Here is a 25,127-nt window from a genome sequence, read left to right as displayed (position 1 = left end):
CCCCCATGACTCATCCTAATATAAATAGTGCCTTTTGCAATAATCTCCAGACTCTTTGAGAAGGTGCATTTTAGAAGACTTTCATATTGATAACCATCTGCTCATTAAGATGACACTGATTTCCAGAAGTTACTGTTTGAAGTTTCCACAGAAAAAAATGTGAGAACCACGGAGGGGTACAGATCTTGCTCTTATATTCCTTCAAAATATAAATCAACTTGCATTTCATAGTTTTAATTCCACAAGCCTCACTAATAGCTATGCCCAGTGATTCCCTCATTTTCCAAAAATGTACCCACACTCCCTCTTGAAGTGATTTACACAATTATGTCCTTCCATTGCTGACTTTGGCAGCCTGCTCTATATTTCAACCACTAGTTGTGTACAAAAATTTTGCTTGACCTGCTTTTAGCTATAGCTTTCTCTAAATCTAGTGTATGGTTCCCTGCTTTAGAGTTAGTTAGTTTTTCTACTTCTTCCCTGCAATCCATTCTGTCAGGCTCTTATCTACATCCATAAAATTCTTTCCTAGTCTCTTTCTGAGCTACAAACCTGGCTTGATTCCCTTCGTGCTGTGACTCATTTTTCCCAAACCCCCTGACTCATGCTGCTTGCTCACTTATGCAACAGCTTAATCTCCATAATTTTTTTCATATCATTATGAGAAGTACATAAATACATGGGATGCATTTCATCAGTGCTTCAAGCTTTTTTAGAAAAAATCCGGTCCACATCTATCCTTTGATTTAAGCTACTTAAATCTTTTCTCTTCTATCTCATACCTGCATGTTGTGCTCAGAGCTGCAGACCTGTATTCTTAACTAGCTCAAATATGTTTTACTCTTGGGACTGGGGTGCTTGGCTTCTTGCTGCTCACTGGCTCTCAATGTACCGCAACTGACTACATCGTCTTCATGCTCTCCTTGTTTGTATAGTCATCTCCTCAAACCAGTCAGATAATGTTTGTGGGTCATTTTTTCTGTTCTGGTCTGTAGCAATCCTGTAAGCAGAATATTCCACCAGATCAAAAAGACACCTCTCTAATGACCTGATGGGATCCAAATTCTTCTGTCCTTGCTGAGCAGTGCCAGCGAACCAGCTCCTGAATGGTTTGTGCAAATCAAAACCCAGAATAACTCCACCAATGTCAGTGTTGCACTTGTCATTGTCAATGTTTTGAATGTAAATGCAAAATATTTTGGTTAATCAGTTTAAATTTTCTGAGCTCTCAGTGTGAGTGAGAGCAGAAAATGACTCAGTCTATTTTTCTAATAGCTACATCTGAACTGAAAACATCGCCTCCCACGGAAGCAATGGCACCAGTGAGTCTGATATCAGACATACAACGATCTCCACAGCATTGCAGGTATCTTGGACAACTTACTTAGCTTCAGGCTTCTGTAATTCCTTTCACTTTGTCCCTTTCATTAGCTTTCTTTCTCTGCCTGTTAGATGTTTTATGAGTATTTCTCAGAAATAACCAGGTGAGAGTAAAATATTTGAAGAAATTAGAGCACTACAGTTCTTCCATTAGCATAGGCTTACTTTATTTTACCAAATTAAGTATTCGGTCCCTTATTTATGTTTCTTATATTGTTCTTGCAACTGAAGCCAAGCTCACTGCTATGTCGTTTCCTGGATCCTCCCTGATCCTTTCTTACACATAGGAACAACATTAGCAACCTCCAAATTCCCTGGTTCCCTCCCCAGCCTTAGCAAGCTATCAACAATTTCTGTCAAAGGCTTTTCTATTTCCCTTGCTACTTCCTTCAACATTTGGGATGTTATTCATCTGGGCTGGATGCCCAGACAACTTTTAACTCATTGGTGTTGGGAGGCTGCGTTTTGTGGTGGTAAATACCAGCAGAAAATTTGTTACATAACATTAGGTGAGTAGGTACCAAGAGACCAAATATTTGGAGGAATTTCTCACTTCTGGAGTGGCAGAACCTGTTAATAGCAGAGACCTGCGCTGTAACAGTGCACTCACTATCCACTGGTGTCATGAGGTAGCGTCTATAATTCTGTATAACACCGTAGCAGCCCATAAACTCCCTTCTTATTGCTGTTTTTTCTCTTTCCCTTTTAAATTTTCCTTTGGCCCTTTCATGTTAAGTATATTGGACCGATTGCCCTGGTAACGAGCTTTCACAGTTGAGCAAAGGTAACCTGCACAAATGCTTGTTTGCACAAGAAAAACATATGCAGGAGCCAAGACCTACATTTAAGCAAATATGTGAGGTAGAATGTTTAAATTAAAATGATTTTCATGAAAAATGGTGTAACTTCTTTTGGTAAGCCGAAACATTCCCTCTCATAAATTTGTGCATATAGCAAAGTGAGCTCCTTGTAGATTTGTCTTTTAGTACTCCTGGACACCATGGCATAACAGACTAGAGCTAATGCAAAGTATTAATGTAGAAAATGTGGTGTGTGTGTGTGTGTGGAGGAAATCTAATGCAGTGCAACTTCATAGTTCCTTGCATGATTTCTATATTTGGGCTGAAAAAGTGCTAGCAACTACTATGAATTTGGGAAAGTTACCCAACCACAGTGACTTCATGAATATGAAGGTACAGGAAAAGCATCCTTCCTCTATTTACTCAACAGAGTTAACAAAGGATCAAGCTGTAATAATCAAGTCTGGACTGCAGTACTTTGTCACAATTATGTATTGTCTTTGGTATGTCCAAACTGAATTGACTTATCACATAGAATAGCTAAATAAAGGAGTGAGCCATAGCTTTCAGCGCTAGAACATCTCCCACATGTTTGTTTGGGAGTGGTAGGCAGCTGAAAAAAAAAACAAAAATGAATGAAGCTTTGAATTGATGCATTACTTCCTTTCTTCTCCACTTTGCCTCCATCTGTGGTGCTAGCTTCCTTCTCTAGAAGAGTATGCCAGGCAGTCTGTAAATTGCAGTGCAAAAGGTAAACTGCTTTTGATTCTGAGATTACTTTTGACTATGATCAAGACTGAGATGCCATATGCAACCGAACACGTTTTTTTCTATCCTTAAGAAAGTATTTAAATTATCAAGTTCAGGACAGCACTTCAGTGGTAACAAGATAAGGGTGTTCAACCTGAATCAGTGCCCAAACATATTCTGCTCATATGTCTTCTGCACGGTAGCTGTCCATGCTGGAAATGGTATGGGAAGTTAAAAAGCCTAGGACTGTACTGTGACTTAAACAACTCCTGCCCTGGGCTGGATACTTCTCCAGGCCCCTGCCGTACAAGCCGTGTCTCAATAAAACCTGTAGGAATGTGTTCTGCTAAAAAGATACACTTTGTTATCCAACCACAAACATACTAAATTAAATGAATGCTACATGTAAAACATCATTCAAGTAACAGTAATTAAAGTGATTGTTATAATTAAAAGTAGTATGGTTAATGTGACAACAACATTAGTCTAATACAAGGCCATAAAAAAAAACTATTGCCAAGAGACAATAGGTTTTTCTATCCATGGTACTTCAACCTATATTCATAAAAATAAGAACCACAGGTGTAACATACATCTGTGTTTAAAACTTCTCAAAGGGAAGAGCACTTTTTTCTTCAATAGAACGAAATATTAATTATTACTCTCCCTGCTCATTAAAAAGGCAAATATTCAACGTTTTTGATCTATATGTATTTACAACTTGTATTTTTTGCTTATTTCTAATGGGGCCATAAATGGGGGCATGCTTGCTTTCAAGTTACAATCCAATAATTCAGTGCAATGCATCTGCAAGTCTCAGAGTGCTTCAAAATGTGAGTTGTCATAATGGTAAACCTTTTTTGATTTACATTGCAATAGCTTATTTTTACTTTCAGTAGAGTATTTCCTGCTGTTGCTTTCTTGTGATTTTGTGCTAGAGGTCTAACAACTTGTGCTTTTTGGTTCATGCCTGCCTAAGTGAGGATCACCCACCCATGATGACCAATACATTTGGACTATACTCAAAAACAACAAGGGTGGATTAAACTATTCCATTATTGCAGATGAAAGAGTTCTCCCCGACATCTGGCATATCATCTTCAAAACTGATATGGAACATTTCCATAAATTCAGCTTAACATTTTTTTTGTGAGTGTTCCAAAGTATTTTTAACATGAAGAAATAGCATGCAAACTAATTTCCTATTTGAAAAGTAAATGTCTTGTTCTTATTCTTTAATTCATCCAGTTATTAAAAAAGAAAAAAAAAAAAAAGAAAAAGATGTTCACTTAACTTGAAGCATACTGTTTTGTTTATTCAAGTTAATGGAAAAGCTAGTCAGTGTTTGATGTAAAGCTGCCCCCTTGCTTGAAAGAAAACCAAACAACTGGTTATGAATTATGAATATCTCCTAATAGTTTCCAGAATTATCTGAAGGATGTATTTTTTTTCTTAATTACATACACTTAAAAGTTCCAAGTTCCCTATTCATTTCCATTTTGTTTATTTCTCTCCTTGGAAACCTCATAAGCATTTTCCTTTAGCTAGGCTTGACTGAACAAAATATTACTGCTACAACCTGTAATATTAGGGAAATAAAGGCCTGAAAGCTTATTGTGGTTTTTAATTAGGAAGTTGAAGAATTGCTTATTAAATCTGTGCAAGCCCTTTCACAGCACTTACAGTGGTAGCTGCTGGGTCCCTGCAAAGGAAAACACTAAGATCCTACCCAAAAAGTGTGCTTCAGAGCACACTTCGAACCCCAGCTTTTTTCTGTGTGGCCTCAGAATATCAGTTCCTGCAAAAATCCTCCTTTCTTTTCATGCTGGCATGTCTTAAATTGTTTTAGTCCTAACCAGACTTGCTCTTGTGAGGAATCAAGCGTCTCCTTACTGTGAGGGAGGCATCTCCTTGTGGGAGTTGCTGGCAAAGGCACCGCAACAGGGGATGCAGTTTGGTGAAAGCCTTGTCTGTCTGTGTGATGCTTCCATGGTATGCATGGCCTTCCAACAGTAAAGCAGCTAGTTATCAACAGAACAACATCTAATTAATGCAGCAAGCAAACTGATGCACTGAGCAGGAGTTGTAATATCCAACCCTATTCTGAAATACAATAGCCTGATTTTTTTGGTTGTATGGACATAGCTCATGAACCCACACCTGCCCTTTGCTCATGTAAGAAAAAGTGGCCTTAAAATATAAGGGACTTAAGATAAAAGATAAGGAACTGAAGATATTTGATATAAGGGATGAATTTTATCAATAAAATCTTATTCTCCTTATGCCTTTGCAGGCTGAATGAGCTGTTTTAGGAACTGTAGTCCTCAAGTTGAGAACATTTAAGTTCAAGTCGAGTTCAATAGCAACTATCAGAAGGAGAAGGCTTATCTAAATGATATTGTTTTTAGCACTAATCATCCTATCTGTTGGCAGTACCAACACTCTGCAATCTCCACAGCTCCCTACGTAAATAAGCAGATTCCTGATGCTGTTCCAACTTCAGAAATGCCTTTGAAAGCACTATTTAGTTATGAATTTTTCCTACATGTGTTTCTTTTAGTGTTGCTGTATGCACTCACAGATGCTCTGTTTTGGAGAAACGTATCCAAAACTTAGCTATTTTTAAAGTATAAGCAAAGGCCACTGGCCTGTATTTTACCTTCTCATGAAATCAAAATGAAATGGTTAAAAGAAATTCACTTCCATGCCTTCTCTAACTTTTGAGTGATAGAATAATAAAAGCAAATTATGGAAATAGTACTTAAAAAAGACACATCACTTGATTTGGTCCAAAATATACTCTAGGGAAGGGAGGGGATTGGAAGAGCTTGGATAGAAAAACACAATGTTCAGGTTGCACAGTTCAAGTGAAGTGAAATGGATGTGCAGAAGTTAAGATTGTTGTGACAATGTGAATTTGACTATGCTACAAACAAGCAGTATTATATGGTATTGATCTAACAAAAACACCAGGAACCGTCTCTTGTACATTTCTGTCTGCCTTGCCTTAAGAACCTCACATTTGCATTAGGTGGCTCTCCATTTAAATTTAAGTGGAAAATCCAAATTTTCATGTAATTCTTAACACGAAGAAGGCTTAAAATGAAGTTTAAAAATCCTCAGTTTGAAAGAGAACATACATGAGATGAAGTCAAGCAGGATCAAAAGAGGGAAAGGCAGCAGGGAAAGAGAAACTTCCTCTTTGAAGGTAAAAGAAAATAAAAGGCAGAATGAATATATATGAAGAAAAATGAACATAAAAGTTAAAGATGCATCATGATACGGGGGACTAAGTGGAAGCTAAAGAAAAGAATGGGGAAGGAGCAAGGCACATAGATAAGAGCCCCACTAATGCAGCTGTTTTTCACTTACAGAAGTAGTGTTTATTAAACACTATTATAATTCAAGACCAGCAGTGTGATCTGGTTTGATGACCAAGGTGCTTCCATGCTCACTTTCTGACTGGAGAGCTGGTAAGTACCTGTCAATGTCTGTCTGTTTTGCTGCCATTTTTCCAATTCAAAGTATAACTTGAGCTGTCAGAAGAATGACGAGATAGGAAGCGCTGAGATGGTACGTGTAGTGCAGCAGAATGTGTTCTGCTGGGCTTGTACGTGGCTGGAATGTAGTGAGAGCAGGATGGGAGCTCAAGGGCAACTGCTGTGGGCAGAGCGGGGCCAGACAAGAAGGGTGCCTGAAATGATGCTGGAGGGCATGTAGTCTACTGAAGGCTGGAAGTTGGAGTGGTGCTTGGGAAGTATTTGTTGTTCTTTTAGGATTTTTTGTCAGGTTTTTGAAACTGAGAATTATTATTATTTTTGGATCTGAGCTAAGATTTTTCTGGGGTTTAGCCACATTTTTTCTGTGTTTGGGAACAAAAAAGAAAAAAGACGCTGAAAAATACTTTGTTCTTTCAATGAGCCAGTAATAAATAAAAACTAACATTTCCCAAGGAAACTTCTGTTTTTTAGAGAGCTATTTTTTCTTCCAAATTACTTTGCATTAAAATTGCGATCAACTCTGCTCTCAGGCTAGGGATCTGACTGCCCAGCTGCCTTTGCACAATCAAATAGAAGTAGCAACTGGGACAGCTTTTCCCTTTTCTTTTTTTTCTGGTCTTTGGCTGGGAAGTTGCCTCGGAATAGATGCTGTGCTACCATAATCCTGGCACTTTCACTGACAATGAGATTTCGGCAGTGTTTCCTAGCATAAGCAGAGTATTCCTGAAGTCTGTTCACAGGGCTGTCGGGATGGTGAAATGCAGCAACCTTCTTTTGTTTGCCTGAGCATGTGATTTCTTTTTTATACCTTGTGATCTTCACAGATTTCTGGCGAAGCTTAAAAGGTTAGTTGGAAGAGGGAGTGGCTACCATTTGTTTAGAAAATAAATAGAAAAAAGTAGGCCAAATACCAGTAAAGTTCCAGTTTTAAAATATTAAACTAACACACAACATTGCTGGCCTGGAAAGGTCAGATGAAGTGGGAGAAAGGATGTATTTAGAGTGATTGCCAGGCAGGACGTGGGAGCTCTCACTGACTTGGCAGTAGATACTTCAGCTCTATTTGCTATTAGTGCTGTTTCTAATGCTCTATATTTGCTAACTTCTTCAGTTTGACAAGATCCATGCTTTATTTTCCAGTATTTACATGGTATTAAGCAAGTGTGTAAATCCATTCAGAGAGTAACCAGGGCCTACACAGCCCCCCCACCTCCTTTTTTTCTGCTGGTTGGTAGACAGGATTCTCAAAAACTGGGGAAAATGGAAGTTTTGAGGGGTTTTGCCTTGAGGTGTGCTATCAGAAAACAAAGCTATTTTGTGACATGTTTAAACTTGCTAAATAAGACAGAATAGGGCCCTTTGCTTCCAAATTTATCAGTAGGAGTGAAGAAAGAAATGAAATGATTTCTTAAACAACAGTAGAGCTGTTACAATTTCTTCCAATGAAATGATAAGATTTAATGAAAATGCAAATAGCCCTTTCTATGGACTGATTCTAGGGTACTTGGCTAGTGTAAAGCAGAAAACCTTCTGCAGCTAATAAATAATTGCTGCCACATCATCTAAGCACATCATTATCACTGCTGGATGAGATGAAAGGTATTTACAAATGAGAGTCTGCCAGGAGAACACAGCACAAGCTTGATCCAGCTCCAGCTGTAATCAATAGGAGCCTTCAACTTAACTAGAGCTTAAAGAACAAACTAACTACTTTTTGAAATGTATTACACTCTGAGTTTTGCAAAATTAAACCTGGAGCTCATCAGAAGGGAGGTGCACAGGGATTTGTTGCCTAACAAAGCCCCTTGTTTTACTTGTTGTATTCTTTGACGGTCTTCAAAGCTGTACTTCCCACTCTGATGACCCAAGCCCTCATTTCTTCTCTGCCTTAAATCTCCCACTTTTACTTTCCTCCTGTTTTTCTTTCTCTATTCCTCTGGGTTCTGCCCTTCTAATTTTTCAAGGCAGAGAATGCATCTTTGTTTGTGAAGAGCAAAGCAAGTTTATGGCACCCTATTCATTATATTTATGAATCATATCTAACTGAATTTTTCCCATAGCCCAAAGGTGGCTGTTTGCCCAAAGGCACTGCTCTCAGTGCCTGTATTTTCTATTTATAAGGTGTATTTTAGTTTACATCAGAAGCTGAAGGAAAGACTTCTGCTTGATATCACTTCTGCCAAATTAAACCCACAGAGAAGCTGCAGCCAAAGGAACTCTGTACAAAAGTTGTCTGGGCTCTGTAATTTTGTTCACGTGGGTGCATGGTAGTACACATTAGTTGCCAATAAAAACAATCTAAAATAGATACAGCACTGTGCAAGTCTCAGGATGATCTTAAAAAGTACAGAATGCAGGTAAGTGAGCATTGAGAAACATGCTGTCAGAAGAGTTTGGTGAGAACACCAACTTTTGCAAGATGGTTGTGAAAGGACAAGAAGCTCCTCTGAACATCCATTCTACTCTGCACACTGGTGAAATTCCAGAAAGAGTAGTTCACAACACAGTTACAGAAAATTGTTGTTTTTGAAACTATTTGTGGTTGTGACAAAGTGTAGGCGCTCCCCAGAAGATGTTGACATTAAATAGGCAGTATAGCTCAGGATAGCGAGGAATTAACCATTTCGGTCCTCAAGAAGCACACTAGTATTAGCAGATGCTCAATATGAGGCAAGTCTTTCTGGCTCTGGGTCACTGGTGGGCACTGAAAGCACCAGCAGCACCGAGCCTAGGATGCATGTAGGAGGAGGTCTCCTGTGAGACAGCTGCTCATACAGATGCCCATTCAAACCAGGCTTTTTGCCTCCAGAGACCTGCAGGAATAAATAGGAATTGTTTTTGTAGCAAATATGGGGAAGGGAAGAAACAGGCCCTGACAGATTCAATATGCTTTAAAAACAAAACAAACAAACAAACAAACAAAACCCACAACTTTGTGTTGTAAGATATTTCTCTTACTTGTGGCCCCAGAAAGAAAGATGTGCAGGAAACTTTAGACACCCTCCTTGACAAGGTAGCTGTGAGGCCCTCCCCCCATTTTTTTCAGAAGGTATTTGGCTTGGTTTTCAGTTCATTCCTTCCCCTCTCTGAAAGGCATGTGGTCAAAGATTCTGATTTTCTTGCAAATTGAGTGTATGAGCTAACTGGCAGGGATATGTAGCCTGTCTGCATCTCAGCGTTCTGAGGGATGCCCAGAACATTATCAGCACATCACTCTGCATAACTGTTTCAGCGCCCAGTTGTCTCTAGCACTATATAGACAGTTATAAACGTTTGGTTAACATCTAATCTAGCCTTTCCATGACTGTTGGAGAGGTTAACTAATGAGCACAAGCCTACAGGGGAACATAAGGGCCTCATATGCTGTTGAATACAGGCCAATATTGGTTGGTCAAAATATATTTTGCTTATAACTTCTTGCAGGGTGAGAGAAGAGATTTCTCAATTCAAACTTCCATCAAAGCTATTGGAAAAAGCTGTCCATCACGCTTAAGTTTTTCATAGATGTCTTGCTGCTTCAAATACCTTCCAGATGGATTTAATTCCAGTGACTGATTGTCCACTTGGCTTTGCAGCTGTGCACTTCAGGGGAAAAGTCCACACCATGCTCATTCACATGCTGGATGGCAAAAAATGACTTCTGGCTCTTTTGTCATGAAAGTGCTATTTTCCAATAACCGATGAGGCTAGAGATGAACTAACGGAAGATGAATCTAGAGGATACTTCTTATATCCAAGTAATGCCAAGAGCAAAGAATAGAATTTGAAAGGTAAAGCAAGGAGATAGGTACCTATGTATTAGTGAGGCGGTTAATTTATAGTGAAGGAAAAGAAAAGCACACATTTACAAACATGTTAATTTCTTACAAGTAGGACAGTGGGGAGAATTGCTTACAATGCTAAAGCAAAAGCATTTAAAAGTGATTTTTTTCACTAATCCTGTACTATGACTTTTTTTAACCTGAACAATCCAAATCACTGTCCACAACACTTGCTTCCCTTTCCAAGGCTAATCAAAGCCAAACATATTGTATAAGCTTAAGAGGTCTAACGTATTTTATTTCTTTGTGCTGTTAGCTTACAGAAGCTCTAGTCACAGATCAGGATTCCACTGTACTGCTGTTGGACAAACTCTGAACCACAAAAGTACCACATTCAATCAGCTCAGAGTCTAACAGAGGGGTGAGTGGAGGATTCCACAGGATAGCAAAACCAGTCTTGGAGGTAACAATATTTTTAGCCTGTAAAGTATTTAAAAAGCTTTTGCAAAAGACAATGTTTCCAGAAAGTGACTACTGAAGAAGATGTGAAGTGTTTTAAAGGACTGTAAATAAGGTAGGCTTAACTAGTTTGAAAACTTTTGAGTGTAGCACCCAACTAATTCCATTGATTTAGGGGCTGCTTTTAATTAATCAGATGCTGCTGTACCAATAAATATGCAAAACACTGATGGAAGACCAATGACAAGATTTCTAAATTCCTCTGTAGCTAGATCTGTATTTAAACTTAGGCTTTAGCAAACTATTACTGTATTTGAGAATTTTAGACACACAAAACCATTAATATTAAAGAAAGAAACACCATGTCCCAGATAATAAGATAGGATATTCTGAACTGATTTCAAAGTTTCAAAAACGCCTCAGAGAAATGAAAACTGAATCATGAAAGCTCTTGTATTCTATTGTTTTCAAAAGCACTGGAAACTATTCAATGTTTTAGGATCAAGTCCAAATGATTTTTAAGGAGTTAAGTCTCATTTTCAATGAAAGGAAAATAAAAAGGAAGCAAAGCATAACAGATAAGTAATGGCTGAATACGTATTAAGAACATAAATTATTTCAAAGCAAAGAACAACAATCTCTTAACTACAAAATGTTCAGTAAATAGGTTAATTCTGAATATCTAGCTAAAACTCTTGGGCTTGACTTCTTACTATTTTTATTTGTGCAATTGTTCTTGTTACCTACCCATAAGGCTTCATACCTGTTGTATATACGTGTGCTTGCTCATGCCCTGTTGTGGAGAATAAACCCTCTTGAGCCAAAAAATGTAAGTGAGAAGTTCATGGAAAAAATTCTGTGAGATACAGCTATATATTCTGTCACAAACCACCACTGATACAGGGATAATGTCTACTGCATCATTCTACTCCTCGTCATGATGAAAAAGTATCTGATTTTCAGATCATAAAAATTTTGCAACTCAAATTCTAGAAGAGAGAATATTTTACAGAGAGGATACTGAGGAGATGATTATTGTAGTCAAGCTAGGCGTCACTCTTCCTACAGAAGTGGCATGAAGTATCTAGTTAGCAACTGACAATATTTTTACATCTGGCACTGTAAACTATGTTCACAATCCTATTTAGTCACCATAAATCGTACGTTGTAAAGTAACTAGTTTCCTAAAGGAGCAGCTTTATTTCATTAACATCTTGAAACTCACGTTGCAATGTTGTTAATTGTATAGTAATTTATCCAGGATCACAGCATGAATTGCTGTTTTCAGTCAGTTTTTGGCACTTGTTGCCACCTTAAGTAAACAAAAGAGGAAGAGAATAAAGAATTCAGAAGAGAGAAAAATTACATGAAGAGCATCTAAAAGGGATTGTACTGCTAGATTTGTGACAAGCTGGGATATTCTGAATTATCTGAAAACTCTCTCCCAGAAATGTAATTGCAAGCTGAATAAACAGCACTGTTTCTTCAGATTAAGGCTACTCCCTCTGATACTTGCAAGCATTTCCTACCCACCTGTGAATAGGATCAGTCTGCACTTGGTATTGCAGACTTGCTCTGGCAAGTTTTTTAGTAAGGGTTCTTTAAAATAAAAGTTCCTAGCAACAAGGTGAAGGACTAATTCAGGACAGCATTCCTATCCAGGATAGCATTAAGTAATTGTGTAAATTTAGGCATGTGCAAAGATGCCAGTGAAATTACTGGGATCCAAGCATGTGCTTTAAATGCTGGCACCACAACTAAATGTCTTAATATGACACCTCAAAGTACAAGCAGTGATTCTGTTTATTAAAATCAGTCTTGAATATACTTTCAGTACTTTATAAAATGCTTGGAGTGGTTACTAGCTATGAATAAATCTGCATTTATTCAGTTTTTGCACATTGAGTAGCGTAGATGCTGACTAGTGAAATTCTACATTTTTTCTTGGCTTGTGGATAGATTTTTTTTTTTTTTAACAGACAAACTGAAAAACCTGCAGAAGTTAATTTGTAGCAAGAGTCAGGCCATGGGAGGCTGGGAATGACATTCAGCTTCTGGCTAGCCAGTCTGCTTTCCATGAAAATGTTTTTGCTACTCAAGACAGCCTCAGAATTGTTACCTTCCCTTATAGAAAGCATATCCTCGCCTTCACCTTTGCAGGGAAACAGTCTTTCCCATAAATGCAGTGCAGTTTTATAAAAATTTCAGTTCTGAAAAGCACAGTCAGAAATCGTGGTAGGTAAAAACCAAGAAAGGTGTATAATTGAATTTTATGGAAGAAAATACAGAGTAAAGGAGGAAAGCAAGCCAAACATTAAACAATATGAAAGCTGAAGGTTTTCTTGGGTAACCTGCTGCTGCAGTTTGTTGCTGCATCTATACATACAGTGACTTCCAGGAGAAAACTTTCACTGGTGACCGGCACCCTCGGTGTGCTACAGCCAAATGAAGTAATTCTAAATAGATGGGTAACTAATGCTGAGATACCAGTGCAAATGGGCTGGAAGTATAATGAAAAATGGAAAAGAGGAGGAAGTCTTTGCATCTTTAGCATATTTCTGCTGTTGGTATCTACCAGCCTAAGGTCAGTTGAAACAAGAGGGGTTCTGACTGGTTAGGAAAAACCCTCCTCATCATTAGGGCAGTCAAGGAGTGGAATGGGTTGCACAGAACTGTTGTGCACCCTCCATCCACAGAGGTTTTCAAGATCTGACTTGATAACCTCCCTGTCTGAGGGTCTGATGAACCTGATCTGACTGCAGAACTGACCCTAGTTTAAGTCCCTTCCCACCTGAGTCTACAATTCTATAAATACTCTAAGTTATTAACCAGAACAAAGAACCGTACTACTTCTTTCTCTGACGTTCCCCTGATTTCTTACAGATAGTGTTGTTCAGGCGGTAGTTGAGTCTAGTGAGGTTTCTGATTAGGAAAAAAAAAAAAAGGAGGCTGAGTCAGATTTTTTTTTAATGCAAACTAAGCACCAAACTGAAATTCAGGACAGCTGTGAACTGAGAGCAAAGAAGCTGTAAGGAAACCATTTGGTCATCACTGGGCTAAATTGTGAAATTTGTGCTAAGAATAGTTAACAATGGGACATAAGAATTTAATTCTTCAAATTAAGGACAAATGATAGGCATGGAAAAACCTGCATATTATCATTCCATTTTTTTAAGGGCTGTTGTCTATCCAACCCATCCCATTTGCATCCCAACGGGACAGTAATGCTGTCTTGAATCTGACTGTGTGACAGAGACCATTCTGTAACTTTATGCCATAAAGCTGGAGTGTGTTTTACTTGGTGCGTGCAAGAGCTTCTGCGGTGTTCTGCAAGGACAGTCTTGGGCTGATCCAGGCAAATCCTGCGGCTGTCTCGCTTGGGACGTTACGGCCAAATACAAATACAATACGGCCAACATTTGTGTCGTCTTTATGCCATTTTTCATATTTTTAGATGTTTGGGATCATTCTTTCTGGCTGAACCTCCTGAGTGGCCGTTCAGTCTGTGAAAATCCCAATTGGTCCCATTGGTCTCTTTAATATTGTGCTTTCAGCCTACTGATCATAACTGTCGTAGGAGTGAGACTCCACCCTGAGGACAGGGCGCTGTGAAATGGCTCCTCAGCCCCTGTTTGGTCACAGATGAGGCATGTGGATGGAGCCCCCGGGGCTCCCACAGCATCATAGGAGCCAGAAGTAGCTGAGGCCAGTTTTTGGCTAGGTTGGACAAGACAGACACTAACACAAAGAATCAAATGCAAAGAATGACATAAGAAGCTGCTGCTTTTGTCCCAAATATAACATTAAACACAGCAATAGTGTTGTGTAAAGTATGCACTCGTTAATGTATGCAACTGCATGCACTACTAAGCTGTTTACAGCAGGACATGTTCGTACATGTTTATGTTGTCCAGAAAAATGAAGCCTATGTAGGGCCTCTGAAAGCCACAGCAGTACAAAATGTCACTGAATTTCAGTATTGTATGCTTTTCTTGCAATAACAAACTGATTCCTATGATGAAAGTGTTCTGATATCAACTCCTGATATCTTTTTGATATAGAAATGTTTTCAGTTCCATTTGATAGCTAATAATCAGATCAGATTATTTGTACATCAGTCAGAATTAGAGAAATGTATGTGGATTTTCCAATGGTTTTAATTTTCAACAGAATTATACAGGCTTGCTCTCTTTAAAAATAAAACACAAAATCTCTCCTTTCTGCAGGCCATAGGGCAGGGAATGGATACTCAAGATCTGCTGTCCACCAGAAAGATTAAAGCTTTGAGGAATGAGCTTTATGCTTAACACACAGGTAGGATTCACTGCAAAGATGGAAAATTTGCTATTGGAACATATTGCAGTTCTCAAATTGGGAAGCAGGAGATATCTCAAAGAAGGGTACAGATATTGCCACTCTAGCTGCCAACAACTAACCTTATCCTGACACACTTTAATATTTAAAGATTCCCTTGAACATATAAATTAGGTTTCCTATCTGTTTCAAGAGGTTTTTTTTTTTTTTTTTTTTGACTCCTGACTCGTCTCCCTGTACAAAATGTCCAGAGCTTTGTTTAATCAAGTTCTTGAATTCTTGGCCTCACTTGTATCCTACAGCAGTGTGCTCAGGAAGTGTTTCCTTTTCTGGGGTCGTCCTTCTGTACAACCTTTCAGTTTCATAAACGAAGTTCTGAATTGTTGTGTTGCAAAGTAGGGAACAGAGCAGTTGCAAGGTTGCTTTCTCTAACCCCTTTATTTCTTTTTTGCCATGCTTCTCATCTCTTTTCATGGTCATTAAAACCACTCCTTGTTCCCTAACTACTACTCTCTTGCTGTGAACTGCTCCTGTTTCTCAGTATTCTCCTTGAAATGGGATGAGCAGTACTGCAAACAGCCACGTTCCTCACGAGCCATTTGCTAGGTAGGAAAATCAAGCAAGTGAACTGTTTCTGCATCACGAGCAGCCACTTGCATAGCTCCGGCTTCTCTGCTGGCTGGGGAATCCCCCAGGAAGTTTTCACAAGGGTGGAGAAAGTGGAGACAAGATCAAGACCAGTGCTCTAAAGCTGTGCTTAGGGGAAGAGTCTGAGGGTGTTCGAGGGTGTTGCTGGGTGGATCTCCTTGGCTAGTTTCTGATTTTGGCTTTATTACATGGCTGTGCTTTCAATTTATTTCAAAGGTGCCTGGAGCCTTATAAATCTGCATACATAGTAAGGAAGAGATTCTCTTAACGGTAAATACAGAAATTTGAGTCTAATCATAATGGAGAGAACATTTTGATTTAAAAACAACGAAGCAACCTCCTCATAATGATACAGTCTAGAAATGGAGAACTTTCTCTTTTATAGGCATATGGAGCCACCATTTCTGACAGGAATAATTTATCATGGAATTAAAAAATAGAAAGCAGCCCTCTCCTCAAAATCATCCATGCACTGGGTAACATTAAAATTTTCATATGTATTTTTAGATTGTTTAAATAATGGTCAACAGTGTTTATGGTGGAAAAAGAGGTGGTTTTCTCCTCTATCCAACTTGTGGCACACCAGCCTGCTCTTCCAGCTCAGGATCCTTAGAGCTGTAATGCTCTGCAAGCCCCAGCAGTCAGTGCAGCATCCACCACTACTGGATTGCTGACTGGGACCTGACATTTTTATCTGCTTGTACAATGCTCTCTGCACTGGGCCTACAAGCATTGACAATATCTTTACTTAACGTCTTGCTACTATCCTTAACTTCTTCTCTACTCAAAGAATGTACAAGGAGTGAACCAGAAAGAAAATCTGTCCTGGTCCTACAAATTAAGCCAAGATTGTGGTAGATCTAGACACAGAGTAAATGTAAGCAGGATAACTTTGGAAGGGAATTTTTCTTCTTCTTTACCCTTGGGAATGACTTTTGGATTCTGCACACCTTCCTGATTTATTTTCCAACAACTTCTGGAAGGAATAAAGAAATAAAGTATCTTTCACAGCCTATAAGGCAGATCAGTGGGTACTCTGAAGCTTTGCTTATTTCAGATGTGACTATGCATTGACTGCAATGCTGTCTATTGAAATATTGTGTTTAACTAGTCCCAAGTGTGACATTGTTTTATCTGGTTCACCTCTATCATCTGAAAACTATGTAGAAAACTTGTTCCTGATAAGAAAGTCCTTTGAGAACACATTCATCTACTGAGAAAGCGCTTTGAGTACAAGACGATAACAAAAGGATAAGGGAGATCTGGTAATATAGGTGGCAAAACAAAACTGTAACAAAACTGATGTAGAACTGCTTTAAGGTACTTGACAGAGATTATCTATTTGTTAAAATGGTGCTGTCTTTATCAACGTAGATGAACTTTTTTCAAATACTGAACTGTATTTGTTGCTTTTAAATATGTATTTAATTCCAACTCTTTCCTAATGCATCCCAGATACACAAACTTCTCCACTAAGTTTAGATGAGAAGAAGATTGCTTTTCCCGTTGTTTAGATTGAGATAGTTTTATAACCTAGGTCAAGTTAGCTAAAATCACACTTACCCTTCTGCTCATTTTGCTATGTTTCATTCATTTTCCTCTGTACAAGTCTATTAAATGTTAGCTTACAGGCAATCTCTTTAAAACCTTACAGAAAATTGTCACCTGTCCTTGCATTTTCCAGTTCTAACTACCTCTGTTAGAACAGGCAACTGTTACAGCATTGATAAAAACTTCTTTTTAAATTGTTAATACTAAAAAATACTCACTAATTGACTCTCCATACTATTTTTTTTCTAGTATGTTCTTTTTTTTAAATGTCTTTTTCTGCTAATGTCTTTTAAGTCTTGTGAATTTGAAAAGCAAACTTCTAAAACGTCCTTGTTATAGACACCTGTTTTATACAGCAATGTTGCTACCAACTTACCAAAGTTTTTCTTTTCTATTGGTGCAGGTGACCGGTGGTAGTAGAAGTTAGGTGTCCATACTATCAAAGTAGATGAGATTATTACTTACTCAGAGGAGGCCAGCAAAAGTCCAGTTCTCCCTTTTAAAAAACATCTTTCTGAATTAGGATTTGGGGGGGACGGTCACCAACCACTTCTAAAACTCAGGCTGAAGAATTTACTATTGTGTTGGACAGCAAACATTCCTTAAGCCATTCAGGCTCAAAACTCTGAAATCGCTGTGCTCTCCACTGTTTTCGCTATCTACTGAGGTTTCACTGCACACATTATGACCAGTTACCTGTTAACAGAAACCCCATGCATGCATGTGAAAATTCTGGAACAAGTTCTGCTTGTACTTAAGAAACTACATAGAACATCTGTTCAGACACGGACTAAACACCCTCAAGTGCAATGTCACATTAGCTTATATCATATTGTACCGGGTTACGCATTAGAGTAGAAATTTACCCCAGATTAAATCCAGCTTGTAACAGAAAGCCATGTCTTCTCCTTTTCAAAACTTTTTCAGATGGGTTTATACAATGCCTAGATATTTACCCTCAAAGGGCTGAATTTTTTTTTTTTTTTATCAGGGGTTAATAAAGACAGATTCAGAGCTTTCCAAAGTAAACATCCGTTCCTGAGTGATGCACCTTCATACACTGAATCCTCTATCATCTTATTTGAGAACTTTAATTATTTCTGTGCTTAGCCCTCTACAGTCATCACCACTGTCCTTGACCAAGCAAGTAGCATCTTTCCCATCTTCAGAAACCTATTGTTTTGACAATAAGAAATGAAGATAAAGCTGCCTTGGAATAACAAACAAACAAAAAACAACATACACAACACAAAAAATGTTTTGAATTGCAGAATGAATTATTAAGCAGAATAGTCATGGGGCATTTTTCAGTTACATTAAGTTACTTATTAAGATACTCAGGAACAAGTAAGGATCTACTGAATACCTAATTCTAAGAATGCTTAATTAAGAGATTAGGATGTATTATGCCAGAAAAGGTCTAATTCATTTCTGGGCCTCAAGAACCTTTTCTTTGTCATGTAACTTAAAAAAACGTGTCAAACAAATGTTACTTTCTTAGTATCTTTTTCAGCTTCAAAGCTACAGATTTTACTATATAGTTATACAAAACAGAAGTTAGACATTTCTCCACTATACTTACAACAGAACCAACTTTTAACATGTTTTAACATGATTTTCAGAACAACAAATAAAATACAAAAATGTGAATGAGTATAAAAGGTATTTTATAATAACTACATGCATACTAAACTGTTTCATAACTCTGTAATTTGCAAATCCCTCCTGTATTTTTAGTAATGGTAAAATGTAAATGAAAGAAGGTATAAACAAGATTCTTGTGCATTTAGCTTTTTTTTTCTGGTTAAATTTTGTTTTATATTGAATTATGGCACATAGCTTATTCTCTAAAACTATAGCTTTCTGATAGCTTTCTGGCTACTAAGAAAAAGCTTAGCAAATTAAAGATGAAAACAGATACCTCTGAAATTTCAAGCTTGTTATTCATGAACCTTACACAACTGATCACCTATTCCATATATTCTTGTCACATACAGGGAGAAGACATCTTGCTGGTCAAGTTCAGATCTTTGGGTCCTGTGAATAGATGCAACTGAACTTTGACAGGGATGTGGCAAACTTCCCTTTGATATAAGAACCTTTCCGTCAAAAAGATGCTTAAAGTTTGTCTAAAGTATTCTAGAAGATGTGTAAATGATAATAATCCAGAAAAAAAATACCTCAGAAAGCCTCACAGAGTGAAAAGGATAAATATTCTTTAAGAGTAATGAAAGGAGATGGCCAAACTCAACTTATATAAAATCCATGAATAAAATGTAAAAGTTCCTGCTCAGTTAGCACATGCAGGACAGAGGAGTTGCCATGACAAAGTGCTGTACAAAAATAGTCAACTATACCACAAAATATGCTGAATGTTTAGGAAGCAACCTAGTAAGGTGAACTCCAAATTACTCTTTCATTGTGGTTTCTAGAAGACCAAAAATAGCTAACTGGTACAGTCCTACAACACCATGTTCTCATTGTCCTGGATGATGGGGTGGTGGGAGGAAGAGGCAAAATAGCAAGCCTAAACAACACAGTGAATTAGTTCAAGTAGCGATCGAGACTGGTTCACTTGGCTATACTACAGCAGATATTTTCTTTAGTAAAGGATATGCAGAGCAACATAGGCATCACTAGATCATATAGTGAAGAATCAGACCACTTCTGTATCTGTGGGTAGCTTTGTTCTTCCTTTAGGAATATTTTAGCACATATAGAAAGGCAAATACAAATAGTAGCCGTTATCCTCCTTTGCCAGCATGAAAAAAAAATGAAGAAAATCACTTGGAAGGAGAATAAAATAAGGAAAATAGCAGTTCTGAACTTCAGCTCTTGAAGCTAGTTCTCCAGCTTGCAACATTAGCATCCCATCATTGGAGATGTGCAGGAAATGTCTTGGCCCTTTAAAAAGTATCCATCAGTAATGCTATGATCTTTCAAAAATGTTCTAGGGTTAGAAAAGGTGACTGGGTATAACCCAAAATTCAAAAATGAAAATACAACATAACACTATGAAAATGCTCTAAGTAATCTAAAGCAGGAATCAGGTTTGAAAGTAGGAGAAAATGTTGGTTGAGAAAAAATTACGTTGAGCTAACAATAAGGAACGAACACAGAACCTTTCTCAGCAGGCTAAAGACCTATAATGTAGTAGTTTGGGATGAAATAACTGCAGGGCTGCTCAAAGCAAACAAATAGAAAACAACGCTATAATTCTTCCATGAAAGTATGGGAGAAAGAATCTATCTAAGAAGTGACAAGCTCAAAGCTAGCCTATGTTCTCACTGATCATTTTTATGCTCCCCAATGCTGTCAGATGTAACAGATGACAGGTATCGTTCCTTGTAAGGTTTACTGACTTTTACGATGCTTTTAACTGAGTATTTGCAACAGATGCAGTGAATTCCTTGCAGAGAGGTATAAATACTGTGTACTTTTTAACAGGGTGCCAAATATACCGTGATGCCCAGTTAGGATCAGACATAAGCATGTTCCTCCCCTTTGCTATCTGATGTTATTCCAGATCATTATGAAAAAGACCTCCAGCTTGGATCCTGAAATTTTGAGGAAGGACAGATGGATACTAAAAAGTCATAAGAAGTGCTAGTGAGTTTACTTAACTTGATCCTGAAGTCTAGTAATTGCTTACATAATCACAATTCAAGAAGCTAAGGTAAATACAACTTTCGGAAGCTTGCCTGAATCTAGGACATTTGGTGTGATTAGCATATGGTGTGAATCTTTAGTGGCAACGTACTGAGCATTTTCCTGCAGGGGTCAGAATAATGGAAAAGCAGTAAGTAACTAAAGGAAGTGAAGCAGCTGCTAGTATTTATGCTTGTGATGGATGTTCACAGTAAAACGGTCAGACAGAACAGAGGATATCTATCCAAGGTCTTGACATGACACTCACAGCTGTGCAAATAGCACAGATGGGAAGATGATTTAGAGTGGCCAAATCTTGAAAATGCCCAAAAACAGGCCCTCGGGCCTTCAAAACAAGATGTTTTTTTGTGACCTCCCCTCTGGCCCCTCAAGACTATTAAAGAGGTGCTCCAGAAAGGACTCTTTGCAGCCATTTCACAGATTAACAGCTTGAACAAGTGGTTCAGGATGGGTTGATGAAAGATGATCTCTGCGTGATGTACCCAAACGTACAAGAAATTAATTGGCTTCTATGAACACTCAGTACAAAGAGCTGTGAAAATGTCAGCTTGTATCCTTCTGTGGATTCTCTTAGATCTGCAAAATTCCTATGGCTTTTCCAAGGAATTAATATTCAAATGGCATGCGTAACCAGGTCAGTCTCTTAGGGTGGCTACTGCTAGCAAAGAGTATTCTCCACTTGCTGAAGTACTACAGCAAACATGTACAGATGAACTCTCCCTGAATAAGTACTTTGATGAACTAATGGCAGTTATAAGAGTACTCTTACTTTGGATTGTCTTCCTAAAATAGATGACTGCACCTTATTTTTTTCTACCACAACCTTTCTCCTCACCCCACCCTCCAACTAAAGAAACTGTTTAGGGTAACAACTCTGGAACTAAACTCAACTCAAGCTCTATAGTCATCCTGAAAGTAATTATAAAAATATTCCTTAAATACAAGAAGTGAGGAAACTTGGGATGCTGCACTCAGGATTCCAACTGTGGGCATCATTTTACAAAACACTCCCCAAAACATTTCTGGGACTAGCTTAAAACACAGTTATAGCTGTATTCTTGTTATGTATTTTAGTTATGTCTAGATTAGCAAATAGTCCTGGCAAACGGGAACAAGCGAGAAGTTGATGCAGAGGTTTCAATGTCCCAGTCTTCCTTTTTGAGGGCATCCAGGCTCTCTCTTGTTTGCTTCTAGAGTCTGCATGCTCGTTAGTGGCTGTGAAGTATTATCAGCACTCCTGCAGTGCATTTCAGGTTTAGTTTCATCTGAACAGGATTGGGTGTGTGTATTCCAAGACAGCTCTGCAGGGCGACTCAAAGCACAGTAAGGGGAGCTCATTAGAAGGTGTGTTTCAGAAGCGCGCTCTGCCCATGAGCCAAAACGTCAAGGCAGAGTGCCCTGTTGCAGGCACACCCAGCCTCTCCAGCCTGGCCTGGTTCTGCAAAGAGCTGGACTCAGTGAACCTGCATTCAACCCATTTGTAGTTTATGCACTAGTTACACATCCCTGATGCATGTAAGTCTTATGTAAAGTAATTTCTGTATGGAAAACAAAACATCGTGAGCTGTTTCCCCTTGTCCCTCCGCTCCCTAAAAGGAAGGGATCTAGAGTTGCAAAATTTAGACTTACATAACTTCTTGAGGTAAAAGCATAGATTGAGTATGCTAAGTTACTTTGAAAATTACCAGAAAACTGAATAATAAATCCCCTGAATCCTACTGATGAGGTGGTCCCTAAAACAAATTTGCAGGAAAAAAATAACCACAGCACCGGAAAAAAAGTTAACTCTTTTCCCCTACAAAGCAAACATTCACCAAGTCTAGGCAGAATTATCTGGAATGTGTCAATTTTTTCATATAAAAAGCATCGATCATTTTATTACAGGCTCTCTCCCTTGTACTCTATAGTTGCAGCAGCACAAAGATTTACAGGGAGACTGTATAAGGCTGCAGACTGTATATAGAAAGCTAAACCAGCTGAGGCTGACCCGAGGAACCAAAAAGCTTGATTAGTTTATTGCCAGCATGATAGGAAGGGGGGGGGGGGAGGGTGGAATAATCTTTCCCTTCTCAAGTTTACAAGTTACTTTTTTCCCCACCTCCATTTAAGTGTCACGACATTCTAGGAAAAGCTTGCAGTTTCTTCCAGACTAGATTTGACAAAATTGAATTAATTGGGTGACTTTCTTTTGATTTCAATACGAGCAGACTCAAATCACAGGGCCAAATAATGATCCAGTCCTGTATGCAGGCAACAGAGTTCAGGTATTTGTTTATTATGAGGCAAAAAAGTGTCTGAAGGTATTAGCTAACTCAGTAATTTATAATATATTTCTTACTGTTTTTGGCTTTTCCCAAATTGAGTGATACTCTGACTTTGACAGGTGAGAATGAGTTGTTTTCTGAAAATGCTGGCAGGTGCCACAAGGAAATCTACCTGGTGACCAATTCAGCAGCACTTCAAGGTAAAAGCAAATATAGAAGTGACCGTGGGGAAGAAACTAACTATAAAGAGCTGGAGTGGGAAGGGAGATTGATTAAGGTCAAAATTACCTTAAATTCTTCATTTAAATGTTTTTGGTTGAATCAGAGTTAGTTGGTACATTTTCTATGTAAAAAATCTTCCTCCAAAATAACATCCCCCTGGCTTTCTCATCATTTTTGGAGGTTCCTACTACCTACTATTCAGATACAGTATGCTGAGAATTTCCCAGAGAAGCTTTGCTACCCGCACTTCTGACAACTACAGTTAAACAAGAACATGTTTCTTATCAATAGTAGTTATAAAAATGACTTTTACATATATCAGAGGAAGCTACAATCATTTCTGTGAGGTATCTTCTGCAAGACAGTGTGCTTTGTTACCAGTTTGCCATGGATGCTATTAGTCTGTTACATGGTCTCTAGTAAATACAGGTATGCATCGGAGACAAGAAGCTCTAAGCATTGACAAATATTTTAACTTTCACTTGTTTTCTTCTGGTCAGAGGTTAAGAAGGTATTAAATCTCTCAGGCACAGCCATGTTTTGTTAGATTAAGACACACAGAGAACACACACCTCCCTGAACGTTTCTCATTCCTATCAATAGAAATACAATCTGTCCGTACAGTATCTTGCCTCACCTTATGATGAAGCTCAGCACATCACTGAAACTACTTATGCATAAGTGGCATTAGTCATGTTTGACTGTTTATTTCAAGCACAGAAACCAACTTGTGCATTTGGCCTATCGTACTCTCACTATTCAATGTTTAAAAAGGGAGTGGACAATATATTATAACAGAAGGCCCCTAATACACTAGTATGATGTCAGTAATATAGCTCCTCAGAGCACGTTATTGTTTTAAACAGAGGTCTCTACACTTTCACATTGGTTGTAAAATACTTAGTGCTGCTGGACTGGAAGGAAAATGTCATACATCTGCAAATAATTAGAAGGAGCTGGACTTCATATTTGATTTACTAAACAATAAAACAAGCTTAAGTGTGACTATATGTGTAAGTTACACTCCCTAGGAGCCTCAAGCAGTTATCATAGCAAAGTCTTTTAACCATAATTAAATAAACCCACAGTGGGACCATTGCTGATCAAAATTATCTTTTATAAGATATTTTCAGCAGTGAAGATCACGAAGTTGAATGCATGCTTTAAGTGCTGTGAAAGTCCTTCATCCTTTCTTTCAAGCACACTATCCACTACACTTTTTCCAGCTGGAATTCATTCAGTACAATATATTTCAGCTTTTAAACACCAATATTTCCATACTTTCTGCATTTAGAATGAAATTTTGGCACAAGAAGATTAGTAGCAAAACTCTGACTCAGTAAAGCCTGAGATTTCACCATAGTTTGTGTGTCTGTTAGTTAAAAGTTCTGGTACTATAACAACAACAGTTAGTTGTTATTATAAATTAACCAAAGATTTGTAAATTGAATATAAATATTTAGTTGCAAGTTTTGAGAAGCTAAAGCATGGAAAAAAAGATAATAATAATGTATCATAAACAATCTTCTCAACAAAACAAAAACCCTAACCACTTGTCAGTCTCTAAGTTAACCCTGTTTCCCAATTCAGAATAAGTAAGGCATTGGTACTATTTGCCATTAAACTTTCCTATGCTATCACTTACTTGTGCACCTGAAGCCACCACAGCAAAAATTATGTTCATGCTTGGAACTTTTCTAGCATTATTTTCAAATTTTGTAAAACAGCAATATTATGTGCTCTAGCGGAAGCAGTTTATTACAATTCACCAGGGAAGATAAGCATCACAGTACTGCAGTATCACCTGAA

General features: G+C 38.1%; 1 protein-coding gene and 1 long non-coding RNA gene across 5 annotated transcripts in view; one reads left to right on the top strand and one right to left on the bottom strand.

Annotated features, from left to right (window-relative positions):
- EFEMP1 (EGF containing fibulin extracellular matrix protein 1) overlaps nt 1-25,127 on the bottom strand; it is a 48,468-nt gene that overhangs the window by 17,863 nt on the left and 5,478 nt on the right. The gene's annotated exons all lie outside the window — the stretch shown is intronic.
- On the top strand, nt 701-22,518 carry LOC118257443 (uncharacterized). 2 transcript variants are annotated; one of them, XR_004781583.1, is made up of 6 exons: nt 701-1,109; nt 1,276-1,366; nt 6,305-6,403; nt 10,508-10,612; nt 14,877-14,964; nt 19,161-22,518. It is a non-coding gene; the product is annotated as an uncharacterized LOC118257443 (long non-coding RNA). The 2 variants fall into 2 exon arrangements; XR_004781582.1 differs by having other exon boundaries at nt 935-1,109; nt 10,508-10,654; nt 19,161-22,129.

Source organism: Cygnus atratus, chromosome 3, assembly GCF_013377495.2.
Source record: "Cygnus atratus isolate AKBS03 ecotype Queensland, Australia chromosome 3, CAtr_DNAZoo_HiC_assembly, whole genome shotgun sequence".
NCBI classification, from domain to species: domain Eukaryota; kingdom Metazoa; phylum Chordata; class Aves; order Anseriformes; family Anatidae; genus Cygnus; species Cygnus atratus.
Note: the sequence above shows the minus strand (reverse complement) of the source record. Positions and strands in the feature narration are given on the sequence as shown.